General features: G+C 36.1%; 1 protein-coding gene across 2 annotated transcripts in view; it reads left to right on the forward strand.

Moving 5' to 3' along the window:
* Positions 1–18,010, forward strand: part of LOC115625087 (F-actin-monooxygenase Mical) — a 63,710-nt gene that overhangs the window by 6,497 nt on the left and 39,203 nt on the right. For both annotated transcript variants that reach the window (XM_030519983.1, XM_030519985.1), the window contains one exon: positions 4,201–4,318. The gene's annotated coding sequence lies outside the window, so the exon portion shown is untranslated. The remainder of the gene's footprint in view (positions 1–4,200; positions 4,319–18,010) is intronic.

Raw genomic sequence — 18,010 nt, forward strand, 5'->3', positions numbered from 1 at the left:
AGTATCCAGTACTCGGATGCATTTTAATTCAAATAAAGAAACAATCAACTCTTTCCGCTGTTTAATATTAGTATGGATTACATTTTCTGAAATATCTTATGCCACGAAGTCGTATAAGTCAGACTGGGTAATGGATTTTGAGGTTTCAAGGACTTTTATGTCGGTATGTAAATATTGAATAACTTTGTCATTAGTGAACCGATTGACTTGAGTAGACCAGTGTTGAAAACCTCAGTTGAAGAAATTGTACAAAACCAAATTAAATAAAAATATCTCATACCTGAAAATCGGTTGTTTATTTTCAAAGATATTCAATGTTTACATACCGACATAAAAGATGGCGCACCCTGTATGTACACACATACATACATATTTATGCAAATACTCCCCAAACAAATTAAAGATTACGGCTTTGTTTTTTCTATCTATACCACAGCGTTTGACACAATTGCTGTGTTTCTCTCTTTTGTTCGTTTGACCTTGCCTTAAACTGCCAAATGTCGTAAATTTTATAGCCACAAGCTGTGGTTAACGGTCGGGAGGCCCCTCTCAATAAGAAGCACTTGAAAATTAAGAACTGAACATTCGAGAGCGCGTGCATTTGAAATTCTAGTAGTCGCCTTCGATGGTTGGCGCCGTAAGGCCTGTCTCTCCCCACTGTCAGCAAGCGCCCAAGATACAAAAATGCGTGCATGTGTGAGTAATTGATATCAAAATTCAAAACTTTGTCGCATCGATGCCAATAAGCAGAAACATATGTCCGTACATACATACATACATGGTAATGGATATGTATGAGTGCATGTGAGAATGAGCATGAAAGACAAATTAGATAAGACGAGCCTTGCCTTAAGTCCCTTATCGCTCACTTGCCCTCCGCATGGAAGGTACAATTTACAGTAATTTTAGCGACGCTGCGAGAAACCGCAAAATCGCTCGGACGCTTATCGGCAAGTTCATTTTGTCCGCCTATTATGTTTGCTTCTTTTTTGTGGCCGCCTTTCACGCCTTTCACGTGCCGTTGGCCGTCAATGGGTCTTTGTGTCTGCATTTATTCACCTTTTAATCGTCTTTTTATCGGTGTTTAATAATTTACGAAAAAAAGGAAAAGTCATTGGAACCGAAAATTCAATTTTCCAACAACAACGTCAGCTTATACTTGTAATAGGAGGTACATACTCGTACATACGAGTATAAGCGTCAATTAGCTTTACTGACGGCAAACACTTTCACAATTTATCAAATGCATCAAAGAGAGGCCAATGGCCATTTGGTCATTTGGTCGCGCTCTCTTTGGGGGCATTTTCAATTTTCAGTTTTCAGTTTTCAGTTTTCCACTTCGCGATGTGTTTTTGCTGAGTTGGCCGACAGTTATGATAAGCCCCGGTGCCTGTGACAGCTTGCCAGGCATTTGGCCATATCTCAAGGGGTGGTGGACAGCGCCCAGAGCTATTAATTAAAAACCTAGTCATTAGGACCAACAAACAGTGTACTTATACGTGTGTACATACATACATATGTACATATGTACCATATCTCCCAGGTGACAGAAATGACCCTGAACTGAGGGACGTTCATTGGCTTTGTTGCTGTTGCTGCACTTTGTCTTGTCAGTTGGTTGGTTCGTTGCTCGTGTGAAATTTTCACATTGCATGTTCATTTCGCCTTTTCCCCGCTCTGACAAATTAGAATTTTTTCTCACTCTCAAGGCACTTAACTATAATTTTGTTATTCGTGCACATATTACCACAACAAAACAACAACAACAAAAACAATAGAGACCGCCATCAACACAACAGCAGCAGCAGCCATGTTTTGCTGTTGTTTGTGTTTGCCTTTTAATTCAACTCATTTTTCCAGTTTATTATGAAAATTTATCGCGCTCACTGCTCGCCAAACAAAGCATGTAAAGCAGCCAACCATCCGTTTGGCCACTCAATCCCTCACTTGCTCACTCCTTCACTCCCTCACTCACTCACACATTCATTCATTTTAGTCATTCTGTTAGCTAGTTCATTCAGGCCCGGCCCATACGGAGTCTCTCATGTAGTTTTCAGTCGACTGGCCGCCGCATCATAAATGTTGTTATAAGTTTCTATGCTTCGACAGCTCCTGTGCTTGGCTCTAAATATGTTGTCTATGCTTTATGGGAGGAAGGAGTGGGTGCCATGGTATCCCTTACATTTTTATACTCTGTACCTAAAAGAAGCAGGAGTATATTGCATTTACATCAAAGTCGGAGCACCCAACATTAGCTTTTCCACTTGTTTCAGAATGTTTTTTTCCGTTTTGTTGACACCAAAGCTTGAATATATTTTAAAAGTTCGACGGACGGGGGGATTAGTTTCGGTATCACATATTATGTTGAGGGATATATATTTTTTTTGTGTTGTTTGGCATATACATAAGCGGTAGTTATACATATCTACAGTTATGAACAACATACTATGTGTAATTCATGAGGGTTGGACTTGCACCACAAGAAAATGCATTCAGATTAGAATAGGTAAGGTTTCAATATTGGAAAAAATCACCCAAATGATTCATCAATTGCCCAATGCGAAGCAGTATAAATTGGATAAAGACTTAAGCCAACTAAGGAGTGTCTGAGGCTTAGCTATGTATATATGTACATAGCTCTGGTTTTTGATATTTTTGCCTTCATAAAGAAATACACGTTGACAGATTGATATACACGTTCTATCAAGAATAGCTAAGCTTAATGGGGACCACCCTTTAGTCCATCCTTAGTTCTGGGTGGAACACACTGCTTACAATCGAGCATACTCATTGCGTAGAGAACTCAAAAAGTATTGATACATGTGCGTCCGTATTACCACCTTGAGAAATCTGGATAGATATTTAACGCACTGCATATAATTTCATTTCCCAAGACAATTCCCGCTGCACTGTTATAACATATCCATTTTAATTAATTGTTATATTTTTTGTTTATTTATCTATCTGATATGGTATCTGGTAAGATAGCATTCAAATGTTTAAGTTAAAATAATGATAAATAGATTCTCATTATACAAGAAACCTGTAAGATCTAGAAAGTGCAACCACAATGTATGTTCATCATGCATTCTCATATAGAGTTCATCATCATCAGGAAAATATCTGATGCACCTCCACACCCGATTCTTTAATGCCACATACTACTTATTTTTTGTGTCTATGACAAGTCTGTTAGTGCATATTTTTACAAACAAATGCATGTGCATGAAACAAAGCATTTAAAAGTTATTGACAAAACATTTTGTGGGCTGTTTCTACGTCGCTTCAATTTCAAACCCACTAAACGCTGCTCGCTTGTCAAGCTCATCATTTTTCAGTTTATTTATTTTCTATTGGCCCCCAAACAAATTGCATTGTTGTGTGTCACTGCAATGCCAATTCTGGCGTTAAACCAAGGCCAATTAATGGAGAATACAGATTGATTGAACGAGCTTTTGAAATTGAAGTGTAGTCTGATGTGCTCGTTGACAGGCAGCACTTTTCTAAAGCTGTGGAAATGAGAGGGCATGCCGTATTGCGAACAAATGCCATTTGGCCACTTTGGCAAATGCTATGCCGATTTTTCACCAAAAAGTTGAATACTATTAATAGAAACGGAGAATCATATATTGACCGTTTTTATAAATAAGGCGGCAGCAGCGATGAGTACATGTCACTAGCACATCATTCCATCGGATAGACAGCAATGACGGGATGTGGCACCTCACCGCCCACAACACTGGTCGCATTCTTCTAAAAAAATTGTATTAGAGACAGGAAGCCTCGTCAATTTGCAGTATTTACAATAAAATAGATTTTTGTTTCTCTTGGTCACATGACTCATGACTACTACCTCCAATTACACTATGCAACAAAAATGAATAAAACATTTCTCCAGCTTGAAATACGGTATCTATTTACTAGCCTCGGATCTAAAGTGTAAATGGATATCATTTGATTGCCATTAAAACTTTTTAACGTTAATAATTTTATTCATCAAAATAGGGTTCAATGAGAAAAAATCCCAATATTTAATTTTTATATTTTATATCATTAACCATATTTTTGGTTAGGGTAGCAACTTAAAAAAGTCAGTAAAATATAAAATATAAAGTACAAAATAAAATATAAAGTTAAAAGCCGTGTGCAATATAAGTACAAATATAATCATTTATAAACATTTCTATCTTTTCTTTGTAGCATAATATATAAAAAAATAGTTCTCCACGTGTTTGAACGCACCATTTCCGAAATCATTGCCATTACCATTTTTCTTCTATGTCACAAATGATTTCGGCCAACAAATTTGCACTTTAAGGTGAGTTTCTTGTTTTAAGATGAAAAAGCTAAAAATATAATCTTGTAATGTTCATGTATTAATATCTGTCAAATGTTATGAGCCAATCAAAAATTTGTTTTACTTTTCCTGTTCCGTTGCCAATTGTATTTGATAAATGTTTGATTGTATGTGTGAAATATTGTATACGAGGGCAGTCCGAAAAATGTATAACCTGGCAATGATACAACAGTTTTAAAACAATTAACATAGTCTCTTTCTAAGTCAGCACACTTCTCCCACCTCTTCAATCCCTTTAAAAAATATTAACCGTCTTGAAACCGTCTTAAAAATGGTTCTTAATTAGCCTTCTCATTTGATAAAAGAGTATGTCCCCCAAGCGAAACTTTCAGCTAGGATATAAAAAGAAGTCACTTGGGACTAGGTCTGAGTAAGAAGTATACTGAAGCAAACTGCTGATGTATGGAATGGTGCAGTTGATCGAACAGTCCAAATTGTTGTACAAAATATGGAAATCGCGAAATCTCAGCTCTGCACTACTTCTCTTACTTTGATTCGGCGGTTGTCCAGAACTATTGGTGAATCGCGGTCGCTTTGGCGGAAACATTAAAAGATGCCTAATCACAATCTCAAAGTTTGGTCAATGTAGGCGCTCTACGTTTTGACCCGGATAGAAACATTTTGGACTGCCCTCGTACTTTTATTTAATTCGTTCATAAAAAATCTATTAAGTCGTAAACAAATCAAAACTGTGTAGTGTAGTTATAGGACTAGTTATAGAAGATGCAGCTAGTCGGGGCAGCTGCTGCCATCTAAAAAATAAATTTAGACGAAGCTGCATCGAGCAATAGGGCAGGTTATATCTGGCGTCGGGTATTTGCCTGTACGTGAAGGCGATTACAAGTGCCATCCTCGGATAGGCTGTCGTATCATCCGTTTTAATTAGAAAATCACTTAACTCACTTTGGTTGGCTATCGGCCAACTTCGAAAGTGCAAAGTTTATTGGGCCAATAATACGTCGGTTGAATTGGAACTGCATCAGAAATTGAAACTTTGCACAGAACGCGCGATAAAATCTATTTTAAACCGCGATGCAATGCTCGGAACCCCTTTTAGTCCCGTTCGTGACGATTGGCAACATATATTCATGCCGTTTGAGTCTCAATTTTCACTTGTTTAATGGCATTTGAATTGGTTTCTCTGACGTGGACCGCACTCGCCTAGAGGCAGCTCAGGGCCCATTCGCCTGTCAGCGCCTCATGGCCAGCAGTGTGTTCCACACAAAAGAAAGAACCGCACAAATTCAATGAGCAGAGGAAAAAGTGAGCAAGTGCCATTTCCAATTCTAAAATAAAAAACAACTTTCTTTGTGCGTTTTGCTTTTTGGGGGCTATTTTTAATGGGCTCTGCTTTAAGAGCGAAAATTGCGAGAAAAAAGTTTTTGTTGTTGTTGCGAAATTCTGCCTGTTTTTATTACCATTGTTGTTGTTAGTGCTTTGCTGCTGCTTTTGCTAATATTAGCGTGAAAAACCGGTGCAGCTTTCGATTGCATGGGGCCAATATTTTCGCCTTGGCGCCGTTGCCATTGTTGTACAGTAGCACAAACAAAACAAAATCTGTATACAAATTTAACGAATTTAACGGTCTTGTATGGGAGCAGCGGCCAAAAATGCTTATAGTCTAGCTATTGTACTGAAATTTTTGCCACGGTGTGCTATATGTAGTAAGATGACAATACTCCAAAATCGTCAAGATCAGATGACTATATCACATAGCTCCCATATAACTGACCGATTCAGAATGAGCTCTTAGTACACATTTTTTTTTTGTTTTTTATTCGAATTAAACAAAATTAAAGAAAGTTTTACATCACCTGACCGATTTTGATCCAGACACTCATATATCATATAGCCGACTATGAACGAACCCCAGTGATCGGTCTTGTGTAGAATCGGCAGCCAAAAATACTTCCAATAGAAATATCCGTTTAATTTTTTGTATTATATCTACATTTAAAGTTCTACTTCCTCCACTTCTCGGTGTTTCATTATAAAATAAATCCCACTTTTGCACAAACGTCTGCTTGCGTTCGAGTTTTCTCAGCAGAATCGCATTTTTCCCTTCTGGGGTACAGATACGTCAATTTTTCAGATACAATCTGTATGACAGAAATTATTCATAAACCCGAATATCTGAGTGTAATGGAGACAACCCCAACTCATAACGCTCTTCATGGCATAATTCCAAATCATTCATTTCTGTTGGGTTTGCGGCATACGAGTATGTAGCACTTACAAGAAGATGTTTGACTTAGAGTACTACAGTTTTTCCATCAACTATTGTTAATTGTAAACTATGTTCAATAGGCAATAAATGTAAAGCGTAAGTATACTTACATACGATTATACACACATCTGCAAATTTATTTATATTTATTTATTTTATTTGTTAACCTTATCCTAGTGTTACAAGTATTAGGTTACTTCTCAATTATTACGCTAGTCATTACAATTTTAATTATATCAATCTTATTATTAGGGTATTTTCATATTATTAATTTTAGTTTTAACATTAAACATTATTATTATTCTTTATAATTCTATTAAATATATAGTAGGATTTTTTAATTAGTTTTAACTTAATCTATTTTGCCTACTCAAGTTTTGCAAGTGTGCTTGAATCTTAACTCTAAAGTACGTTTCGCACGTTCTGCAGCTAGTTTTTACACATTTCTCACCTTAAAAGTCAGAAAAAAAACAGTGACATACAAACCAATTGTGGAACATCACAAAAACAAGGGAAGAGCAGCTGATTGCGTTGAAAATTTTATATTGAAAAATAGTAAGACGGCTTTAGTTTATTAATAAATATACACAAATCAGCAACTATCAGCAGCTAAGTTTTACATTTTTATTAGCACATTGACAAAGACTTTTTCGGTTTCTTTTGCATATTGCGGATCTCGCGGAAGCTTTTGCAGTTGCTGTTGCTAGCGTTACTCCCCGGCTTACAGCCATAGGAACATATTGGGCTTAACGCACATTTGTAAACATTTTATAAAATAAAATCTTGAATAAAAAGCTAAGGCTTTTAGTTCTTGCATAACTGCAAATTATCCCCACTTAAATTGTTTAATTTTGAAATTTTGAAGAAAAAGCTTACCGAGTTGAACAAACACAACGTTTGTTGTTATCTTTTCGTTCATAACTATACATAGTTACCGATCATTGCTACTTTTAACTTTAGATATCAAAATTCACAGTTTCGAGGAATTGATATTTGCCGACTGTTTTCTCAAATCGCTCCCATTGTAAGTCAGTAACAGAGAGAACTCCGAGAGATATTCACAAACATTTTTCCCATTTCTTGTTCATCCTATCCGTAAAGTGCGCAGGCATGCCGCTTCCTGTGGTTTCGTTTTTATTTGTAATTAATTGTTTAATTTCTGTTACACTTCGCAGCAAGTAGCGCAATGCGCACTCAGATCTATGTACATATAGATAGATACATACTACAAGTATATACGAGAATTTATAATTGAATGCTGCTTCCATTTTGTGTATTTCGAATTTAGATTTATAATTCTGTTTGCTCGATTTAAGTAGCGCTGCGCATATGTAGATAGGTATGGTATACAAGTACAAGTACTATATGTATCAAACATTTGTACGTAATTTGTGGCAAGTTTATTGAACCATAAGCCCAACTGATTACGGAACACACTGAGTTCGTCGTTGCTTGCCAGCCGTTGGACATGTTTATGCGTAGCTATTTATGGCAACATAGCCATAAAACTAAAAACAATTTTTACAGCCAGGTCATTGCCATGTACATGTGTATAGATGTGTTTGTGTTTTTGTTCGAAAACCAACGCATACAAAATTCCAAAAAATATACATACGCACTATTACATGCACCAGCTACTAGGTGGGGGTGGTTGTTGATGACGTCGGTAGGGGATAAACCTTAGTTGAAATATTATATATTATCTTGTGTTGGCAAACCGGTACCTAATATGGTTCCATCACCACCAGCGACACCAACAACAATGCGCGCCATGTCGACCTGTCGTACGCCCCTACATGACGGCCAGGCAAGCAACTTGGCACGCCCTCTGGTCTGGCTTGTAATAGTTGTTGGCTGTGCATGGTGTGGACTACCGCTCCATTAATTCTTATACGTCTAACTGGCTGAGTTTTTTGTTGTTGCCCCTGTTGTTCTTGTTACTGGTGGCTGATCTAATGACTCCCACGGGCCTGTAATTTATCTAATTGGCTGCTGGGGCCAAATTGATTTGAACTGTTATTATTATAATATAATAACATAAAATTATGACTTTATAATGCTTTTCGAGCCACATTTTTGTTAAGTTTTATTACGGCGTTAAGCTCTTTGTTCAGTTTACAAAATAACATACATTACAATGAAGTTCAGAATTATATGTATATTTATTTATTACGTTTGCAGAGTTTGGTTTATTTAGCCTTGGAATTACGAGTGGTATTGACGAAATTCTTTAGCAGAGGGGCGGTTAAATATCAAAAAAAAAAAAAAAAAAAAAAAAAAAAAAAACCACCAAGCGACCAAAATCAGCCGTTTCCGAAACCCAGCCAAAATATAGGTCTCTTTAAATAGATCATTTAAAAACTGTTGATTGCTCTTGAAAAGTATTTCGGAAGATTCTGATAATATGTATGTATATCTCAGATATACGTACATCCTGAAAGATCGCAACTTACAATTAAATATAGAATGTAGAACGGAAATAAAAATTTCACTATATTTTATTATTAAAGTATTTATTTGTGGAAAATCATGAAATGAATTGATTCGTGTAAGCAGCCCAGTTCGCCGATTGGTGGAGCGTAGCACACTGATAAAAATTGTCTGAAATTCAGGTCGAACGTGCTTAACTTCGTCTCAAATGGTACTTGATATTAAAGGTGCGATATGTGATTCAATCATTTTCAATCGCGATTCATCCAGGCAAAATATTAAAAATTATATAGGTACCAAAAGGAATGAAACCTAAATAAAGTTTTAAATACTAATTAATCTTGATTGTTGTTAAAATTGTGAGAGCGACATGATATTAGGAGTTCGGCTGCTTATAATTGACCAATTTGGATAAAATTTGAATCAAAACGCACATTGCCAGACATATTTGTTTCGTAATGCTATTCAAGAGAATTTACCCTCTTTACACATCTGGTATATAACTCAATAGCTTGGAGAGCTACAACCATAAACAAATGCATAGAAGCTGATAACGATTTCTAAATAGCCATTATCGAGGCAACATTTTTCGCTAAGAACGGATGCGATAAGCACGTATGAAGCTTATGAAACCTTAACCAAATGACTTGAGACGCAATGAAACAGATATTTGTGTAAGTGTATGTTTTTGGAAGTGTTGGTAGTGTCGTTCAAACGGCTTGCTGATTGCACGAATGGAAATATGAAAGGCCCCCAATTTTTCCCCACCATCGGAAACGTAAATTGCCGGTCAGCTACATTGTTGGCCAATTATTGGAAAGCCACAAAGCGACCACAGTGACCCAATAAATGGGGCGTGTCCATAAGCAATTCTCAATATAATTGGGAAAAGTAAAAACTCTGGCCAGCACTTCATTTTCACAACTCGATGGGCGAAGAGAGTTGCGCGCCTGGAACTGGGCACCCCTGATGCGATGCTTCGTTGCCCTCTGAGGTGGGTTGGGGAGCTGAGCATACCTTGGGCAGTAAACGAGTTTTGCGCCGCTGCCGCTGGTTGCGCATGAATCACTTTTTGTTTTTATTTTGCTCTGGCTTTGGTGCTCAGTGGCTTACCTTTGAAAGGTAACTAAACTATGTACACACACACAGCTGTTCACAGTTAAAGGGCAATCCTCGGTTTGGTTCAGTCTTCATTGCTTTATGACGTCTGCACTTAACCCCAGAGTGGCATAGTTATTACAAATGGCTGTAGGTTTCACGTTAGGTGGGTAATTCAGGTCGTTCGTTCGCGGGGTTTGTTGTTGAGTGATCGGGCGGAAGTTACTGCAACATAGTGCGCGCGCTGCTGCAAGTTGCCGGGGCAGGTAAGCGTAATTATCGGAAAATCAGAAAAACTACGACAATTTTTATAAGGGTAGATGTATTTCATGCAGATTATTTAATGTCAAGTTTCATACAATGAGCAACACGTCAAGCCCGAAAATTTATTACCAGGCCTTGTTGGAGTATTTTAAAATTGAAAGGAAAACGGGAGTTGATATAAAACAAGAATGAAATGCTAGATTCCAGCGTGCCCAACTCATAAATACACTCTACCCACTTGTAAAAAAGTATCTTTTTAAATAATTATGTATTTTAAATGTATGTACACAGTTACTTCGGGTGTATGTGCAGTACAGGGTAGAACCAAAGCAGCAGAAATAACAAAAGCTGGCGGAGCATGGGCAAATATTACATTTATCGCTACAGTTCTTAGAATTTAGCGGTGAATCGGATAAAAGTTACGTTTCTCGGACGAAGGAAAAGTTAAAGTTATTATATCTTTATATATCCTGAGATCCATGGGCAGGCGGACATGGACTCAGCTTCTCATTCTGATCAAGATTATATATACTTTATGGAGGCTTTTGGTAGAAATTATAAAATAAAGTATACTTGCCATTTCCTGATTGTGTGTTGATCGTACATGTATAGTTGGATGCATATACTTGGCGTCTGTAGTTTGGCTCGGGCTATCAAAACACTTTAAACTCGATTTGTTTTTGTTCTATTTTACCTTTACCTTGAAAGCTAGGGTATTTAGATCTCGGTGCTTCGAAAAAAACAGCTATTTCTTGTTGTTTGAGTATTTGCTGGTTGAATGCACAGGCGTTTTGGCAAATCGGATGTTAGAAGCAGCAGTGAAACGTAGCCATGAGTACCGCTGCTTCGCAGTAACTTGGCACCTTGACTGGCTACCTGGTGAGGCGTTGCATTGGGGTCAAACTCACTTAAAGACTTACAAAATGACGAATAACAACCAACACCAAACATGCAAAGCATATTAGTTAATATGGTGCTCTTTTTCCACATTTCAATTTAATTTCTGTAAATTAACTGGATCATTACAATTTTTCATAGCTTAGGGTTATATTTTAGAAATGGTTTCGTCAAGTCTGCGGCTTTCAAAGTTTATATTTAATAGAATTTATTTTTAATTTGCTGGGTTGCCAATTGGAATCACTTTTTATTATCGACTATTCTTGTGATTATACTCTTATGAAATAGATAATAGATTTTACGACACGCCATCATTATTTGGAAAATTAAATTCACCGGTTGTATGGTTTCATTTTGTGCTGAAGGGATGATGATCTTCTTCTTTACTCTCTGTTATTTTGGATTTGCGCAGTCTTTTAATTACGATAATGTGGTGTTCGATAGTTTAAAGAAACTGCACAGGTATACATCCGAAATGAACTTAAAACAGTTAATTGAAATTGTTTCTATTTGCAATATACAATTTCAACTCGATATTTGAAAACTGTTAGAAAAACATTGTTAAGTAAATATTTTTCACTTTTTATGCCACAAAAAAATCAACAATAACGAATAAAAACAGTCACTGGTTCACGGCCAACTCGTGCACGGCCTAATGGTTGCGTTTTTGTTTTTGCTGCTGTGTTTGTTGAATGCAGGCCTCAAACATTTGAGCCACATAACTAAAGCACTGGCAGTTACTACAACAGCAACAACAAGGAAAAAATTGTTTCAATTACAGTGCGCAGCGTCATGAAATCTGGTCAATGAATCAGAGAGTGTCCAAAACGGCCATGTGCACGCCAACACTAGAAACCTGGGCTTCCAGCCACACGCGATCCACACAAGTGTAATCCGGCTACCGCTGAATACACATTCATAAATATATATGTGTATACCCACTTGTTTACACCCCCGCAACTTAGAAACACGGCTTTGTATTTTGGCGTATAAGCTCTCGTTTTTTAAAAAAGTAGCTCGCATTTTTGGCATACAAATAACACGCGAAGCTTTGCAAACGCATTTGAAACAAAAACAAGAGTAAGGTCCGCAAGATAAACAAGTGGTACGACAGAAAAAGGCACAAAATAAATGTACGATTAATTTTTTTACAGTTTGTAAACTTAGAAAATGCAAAAAATTAACACAGTTAATTAAATATATTTCAAGAGTAAAAAACGTACAACTTTTAATGTTGGTATAGGAATCTTGAGACGGACGGTATGTTGCCACTGTTTGGTATCGATTTAAATACAAATTATCGATGTTGTCCCTCTGTGTATAAGTAGATAATTGATCAGCATGATGGTACAAATGATATACATACTATAGCTAACTTCGTCTGTCTGTTGCTATCCAAATACGTCTCTCAGTTTTAAAGCATCTGTTAAAGCTGTCCGGATCATATTTCACATTCTATTTTGTAGTCCAACATTTTGCATTCTATTATATTCGTAAAAGTACAATGTGTATACAAATTAACGTATGATTAATACGCACTTGTAATTTTCTTGTTTTTGAGATACGTTTGGAGATTGTGTGGCTCCCCAGTCTGTTCTGATGTCATTTCATTCGAATCATGCTTAATAGCTGACTAAGAAACTGGCAAATAATTTGGATTGTGCATTTACTTTGTCCGCACAGTGGGGAAAATTGCGAGACGGCTACGCTCTGATCGAATGGAAATGAAAGTCTACCTAGTAATACATGCCTGCATATACAATCATTTGTGTACATAGAAGCTCGAAACAACATGTCGTATGAGCAACATGCGAACAACATTCTAAAAACAAAACCGAAATTAACGACAACATGCCAGCGTTTCTGCAAATGCCAAGCGACAACGACGGCCATTGAAAATGGTGTCAGGCAAGCAGCGTTAAGAAGAACTGTTCGTCTGGCAACAGCGCAAGAATCTCCACACACGCAGATACAGATATAGGCTGACAGTTGGGGAGAGTGGCATCTTATCGATTTCGATTTCTAATAAAACTTGTTGCTCTTTCTTGAAATAATTGCGTAACTTAATTTGATGATAATTTGATTTGATTTGCAAGCGCTTAGGTAAATTGAATTAAACAAGAAAATGTTTATGTAATTGTTTGTTGTGCTCACTACACATCGCATAACAATTGAGAATACCCATCAGTCAGTCAGGCAGGCTGCCAGTCAATCAAAGGTTCACTGACTTGCAGTGAAAATTTGACCCAAAATTTTTAGAAACATTGAAAACCAAAAACTATACATACATGTATATAGAATTTTATGGAAGCTCTTTATGGAGGCGTTTGTTCAATAGCCCGAATTGTGCGGTCGTCAGCAGGTTTAACTGGAGCCAGTAGCTAAATAAATAATGATGATGATATTGCTTATTATGTGATCAACAATAGCAGCAGCAACAACTATGTCTGCGATGTCAACAGATGGACGCATCACTAAATGAAATAAAAACTTATCGGATTAAATTTATGACAATTTCAAGCCGTAATAACTGTGGACGGTCAATGGAGCGTTAATGCTGTGACCGATGAGCACGCCGATAGTGACATTGATGGTACTACAATATAGTACAATACATACTACATATTTGTACAGAATGACAAAAACTTCAGATATAAGATGGGCAGGCAATTGACAGCGCGAACACAAACTAAATGTGTTGACCCAATCAAAATTCCTTGCCTGACCCGCAAGTGTAATTCGATTTTCTAGTTCATTGTTGCCTCTTGGTTTTGGTATTATTTCTGTCCATGGAAAATTACGCGTATACGTTAAGCAAATACATACATTTAAGTGTGTAAAAAGACTGTATTTTTTTGCAATTATATTATGTATTGAGCTTGTTTACTCTGAAATTATTTCGGAAACATTCAAACAACAATAACAATTTTTATACTCTGTACATGAAATGTACAGAAGTATATTAGGTTTGCGGGAGCTGAAAAATGTAACAGGCAGAAGGAGGCGTGGCAGACCCCACAAAGTATATATATTCTTGATCAGCATGACGAGACGAGTCGATCTAGCCCTGTCTGTCCGTCTGTTCGTCCGTATGAACACCTAGATCTCAGAGACTATAAGAGATAGAGACACCAAATTTTGCACAAAGATGCGTTATGTGTGTATTCTATACGAGTTTGTTTTATTTTTTTGATTTTCCCCCCCACTTCCCCCCTATGGGGGTTTTCCCGATTTTCCATTCGTATAATCGCCTATATCTCGGAGACTATAAGACCTAGGAACACCAAATTTTAGTCCCAGATGCCTTATGTGAATACGCAGAAAATGTATATTTTGGAATTCCCCTCCCTCCCCCCTCTACCCCGCAAATCGTAACTCCCGTAATTCTTGGAATTTCGAACTAAAATTTTGGAAATACCCCCAGTTGGTTATTATGTGTCCGTATGCCAAATTTCATTATGATAGACCGATTTAACAAGAAGTTATAGCCATAAATATATTTGCTGATGCAGCGCTGCTCAAGCGCTGCCCGCGGCTGTTGTTGATGTTGCTGTTTGGTTGACTGCGAAAATGCTTACACAGACACGAATTGATGCGCATAGGCATACATACACTCACACAGACGCAATTGCTATGTAAATGTGCAATTATACACCCTTTACGTGAGTTCGAATACCGAGAGAGGTAAAATCGATCAAATTTTTTTTTTTATTTTCTTAATTTTTTTTATTTTCTATAATTATTGTAAACATATGTACAGAGTATTTCAAAGTCGGGACACCCGACTTTAGCTTTTTTACTTGTTTAATACAAAAAATTGAACTGTAATCATTTTCAAGTTGTGTGCTAGTATGAGTTTTACAGTATAACTATAGATATACATCCACGCATATTTTTTCTTTATAAATATAACACCAACGAGGTATATTTATAACTTAATCGTTTTTCGAAATATTTTTGATTTTTTATATATAGTGCAGATAAGTCTATAGTCCTACTATGAACAATATAAAAGATGCACAACTAATTCTTCAATTTAAATTGATCTTTCTCTCTCAAACGAATTCTCTACAAACTAATAGCGTGTCTCTGTAACCATCTCTGGGAAAATCTCTGACTCCGTTTCCTCCGTTTTCTTTAGTAATCGATTAGTTATATGAGATTATTGTAATTTTATTTATTATTTTATTTATTTATTTATATTTAATTTTATTATTCATTTTCAATCATTTTTGTTTTGGTTTTTATAATAAATTTATTTGTTTAAGTGGAATAATGTGGTGAAAATTTAAGAAGTCCGTTCAGAAGTTCAAGATGGCAATCCTCGTATAGATACGTCGAACTATCAATTTTTGAGGAACCATGTATTGAGTCCTTCATGAATTCGCATCTCATTTTGAAGAGGAAATCGGTGGACTTCAACTTCATTTAATAGGATAATAATGATTTGTTTTCCATTTAAACACATAACCAATTAACACATGGACAAGTTGAAATGCCGCTGATGAAAATGGCTTGCCTGGCTTTTAAATGTTTCTTTTGTATATATTAAGGCTGAATTAAATAGAATTTCAAAGCTTGTAGTTGAATGAAGTTAATACCGATTTGAAGTGTACCAAAATTCTTGAATTTTTAGCAACAACGTGAACAGCTTACAAATTAATGTATAATGTTGACAGTGATATTTTATGGGTTTCTGCTTCGTTTAATTTTTTAGGTACAGTGGACCACTAGTCTTATCCCCAAGGCCAAAGAATCTATTGGGAATGTTCAGCATAGAGCACATTAAATTGATCAGGATTGATTAAAGAAAAACTTCAAATATTTTTCGAACCCACCTCGATGTGTCTTGGGCTGCATTTTCGCAAGAGTATCTGCAGCTCTCTGAGTGGCGTGTGCTCACTCAATTAGCGCCCAGAAGACCGAAACCGTTGCAGCGCCGACGATTGTGTAAATTTTTGGTGCTAGCTAACTACAAATGAAATTGTTTTACACAAGCCATATGAATGTTGTACGAGTATTCAACAATTGTTAGAGCTTTTCTCTTAATTCAGTGGCATTATACGTTCGACGTTTTCCACAACAGCAGTGCACCACAATGTGAGGAAAATGTATTTAAAGATGCAACGGCTCGGGCGTCGCGCACAGAAATGTCGAAAAAACAAAAACATCGAAATTAAAAATATTTCTCGGTGTTATTTAATTACATTGCGAATGTTTTACTTTCGAATAAAAAATGTTTACAGGTATGAGAAAGCGTTAATAACACCTTTAAACTTGTTTGATTTGAAATGTTTTAGATTATTTTTCCCGTCTATATAATTTTCAACCATATTGGTTAATATTATGAAATATGAATGGTTTGGTCTTTTATGGTTTTATTATTTTTGTGGAAATGTTTCTATAAAACAGTACACAGGAAATTCCAACCCATAGTAGCTGCAAATATAAGTTGTTTGTTTAATATTATAATATAGATTTTTATATTTTTGTGTTCCATTTAACCGATAAATAAATATTGGTTGAAGTCGCCGTTGATAAAGTAATGAGTACAATATAAGTATTGATTTTTTGCACATCACTATGTGACTATTTCCGATCAAAGTATTGTTAGAATATGTAAGTTACTATCTTATACACAGTTGTGCTCAAAGTAATACAAGTAGTAGTGATACTCTTCACTACATCTTACCGTTCGTATTTTTGTGTTTCCTTGCATTTTAATTATTTCTTTCTACTCATGTAATCTACAACAAGAGCACAATAAAATGTCCCGTTACCTTATCTTTTTGTGCATTTGTTGTTGTTATTTGCATTTACCACAGCTAGTCCTTTTTCTACGCGCTCAAAATAATAGTACAGGGTGGGCCATCTTTTATGTCGGTATGTAAATATTGAATAACTTTGTCATTAGTGAACAGATTGACTTGAGTAGACCAGTGTTGAAAACCTCAGTTCAGGAAATTGTACAGAACCAAATTAAATAAAAATATCTCATACTTACAGTATGTGCTTGGACAAACATAACGAAACTATAACTATGTATAACTAAACTTATTAAGTTTGTCTCTCCTTAAGCTTACCAAAAGTTGCAAATAGTTAATTCTATTATTTTTAAATAGTTTACAATAGTTTCCAATAAACATTTCAACTATTTTTTTCTGATATGGATAGAGACAAACACTCACTCCTGAACGACGTGCACTCATTCAAAAATTGATATCTGAGTGAAAAACTTACAATGAAGTTCAAAATATAGTATGTAAACCTATAAAATTTAAATTATGCCTGAAAAATTGGTGCCGTATAGTGAGATATTCTAGGCAGAACCCATTTGCGAGCTCTACAAACATAAGAGATGGATTAAATATCAATACAAGCACACAAACAATACGGAGATGCCTACTGCAAAATATATTTCTCACAAAAAACATCTTGCCAAGCGAAATAAATTTGCCCAAGACCACATTGATTGGACAGTGCAGAAATGGAAAATCATTTTATGGTCAGATGAATCGAAAATCGTGCTTAATGGTTGAACTGGGTCTCGTCAGTATGCTAGATCTCAACCCGATTGATAATTTATGGTGTAGTATGAAAAAGGAAGTTGGAGTATGTGCTGCAGTTCTTGCAAACAAAGGCTATGCTATGAAGTACTAATATTATTTAGAAAGTCCTAATTTGAATATTACCCGTATTATTTGTATCAGTTGGGACAAATAAGAGCCCAACAACTG

This window comes from Scaptodrosophila lebanonensis, unplaced genomic scaffold (genome assembly GCF_003285725.1).
Source record: "Scaptodrosophila lebanonensis strain 11010-0011.00,11010-0021.00 unplaced genomic scaffold, SlebRS2 tig00000072-arrow-pilon, whole genome shotgun sequence".
Lineage (NCBI taxonomy): Eukaryota > Metazoa > Arthropoda > Insecta > Diptera > Drosophilidae > Scaptodrosophila > Scaptodrosophila lebanonensis.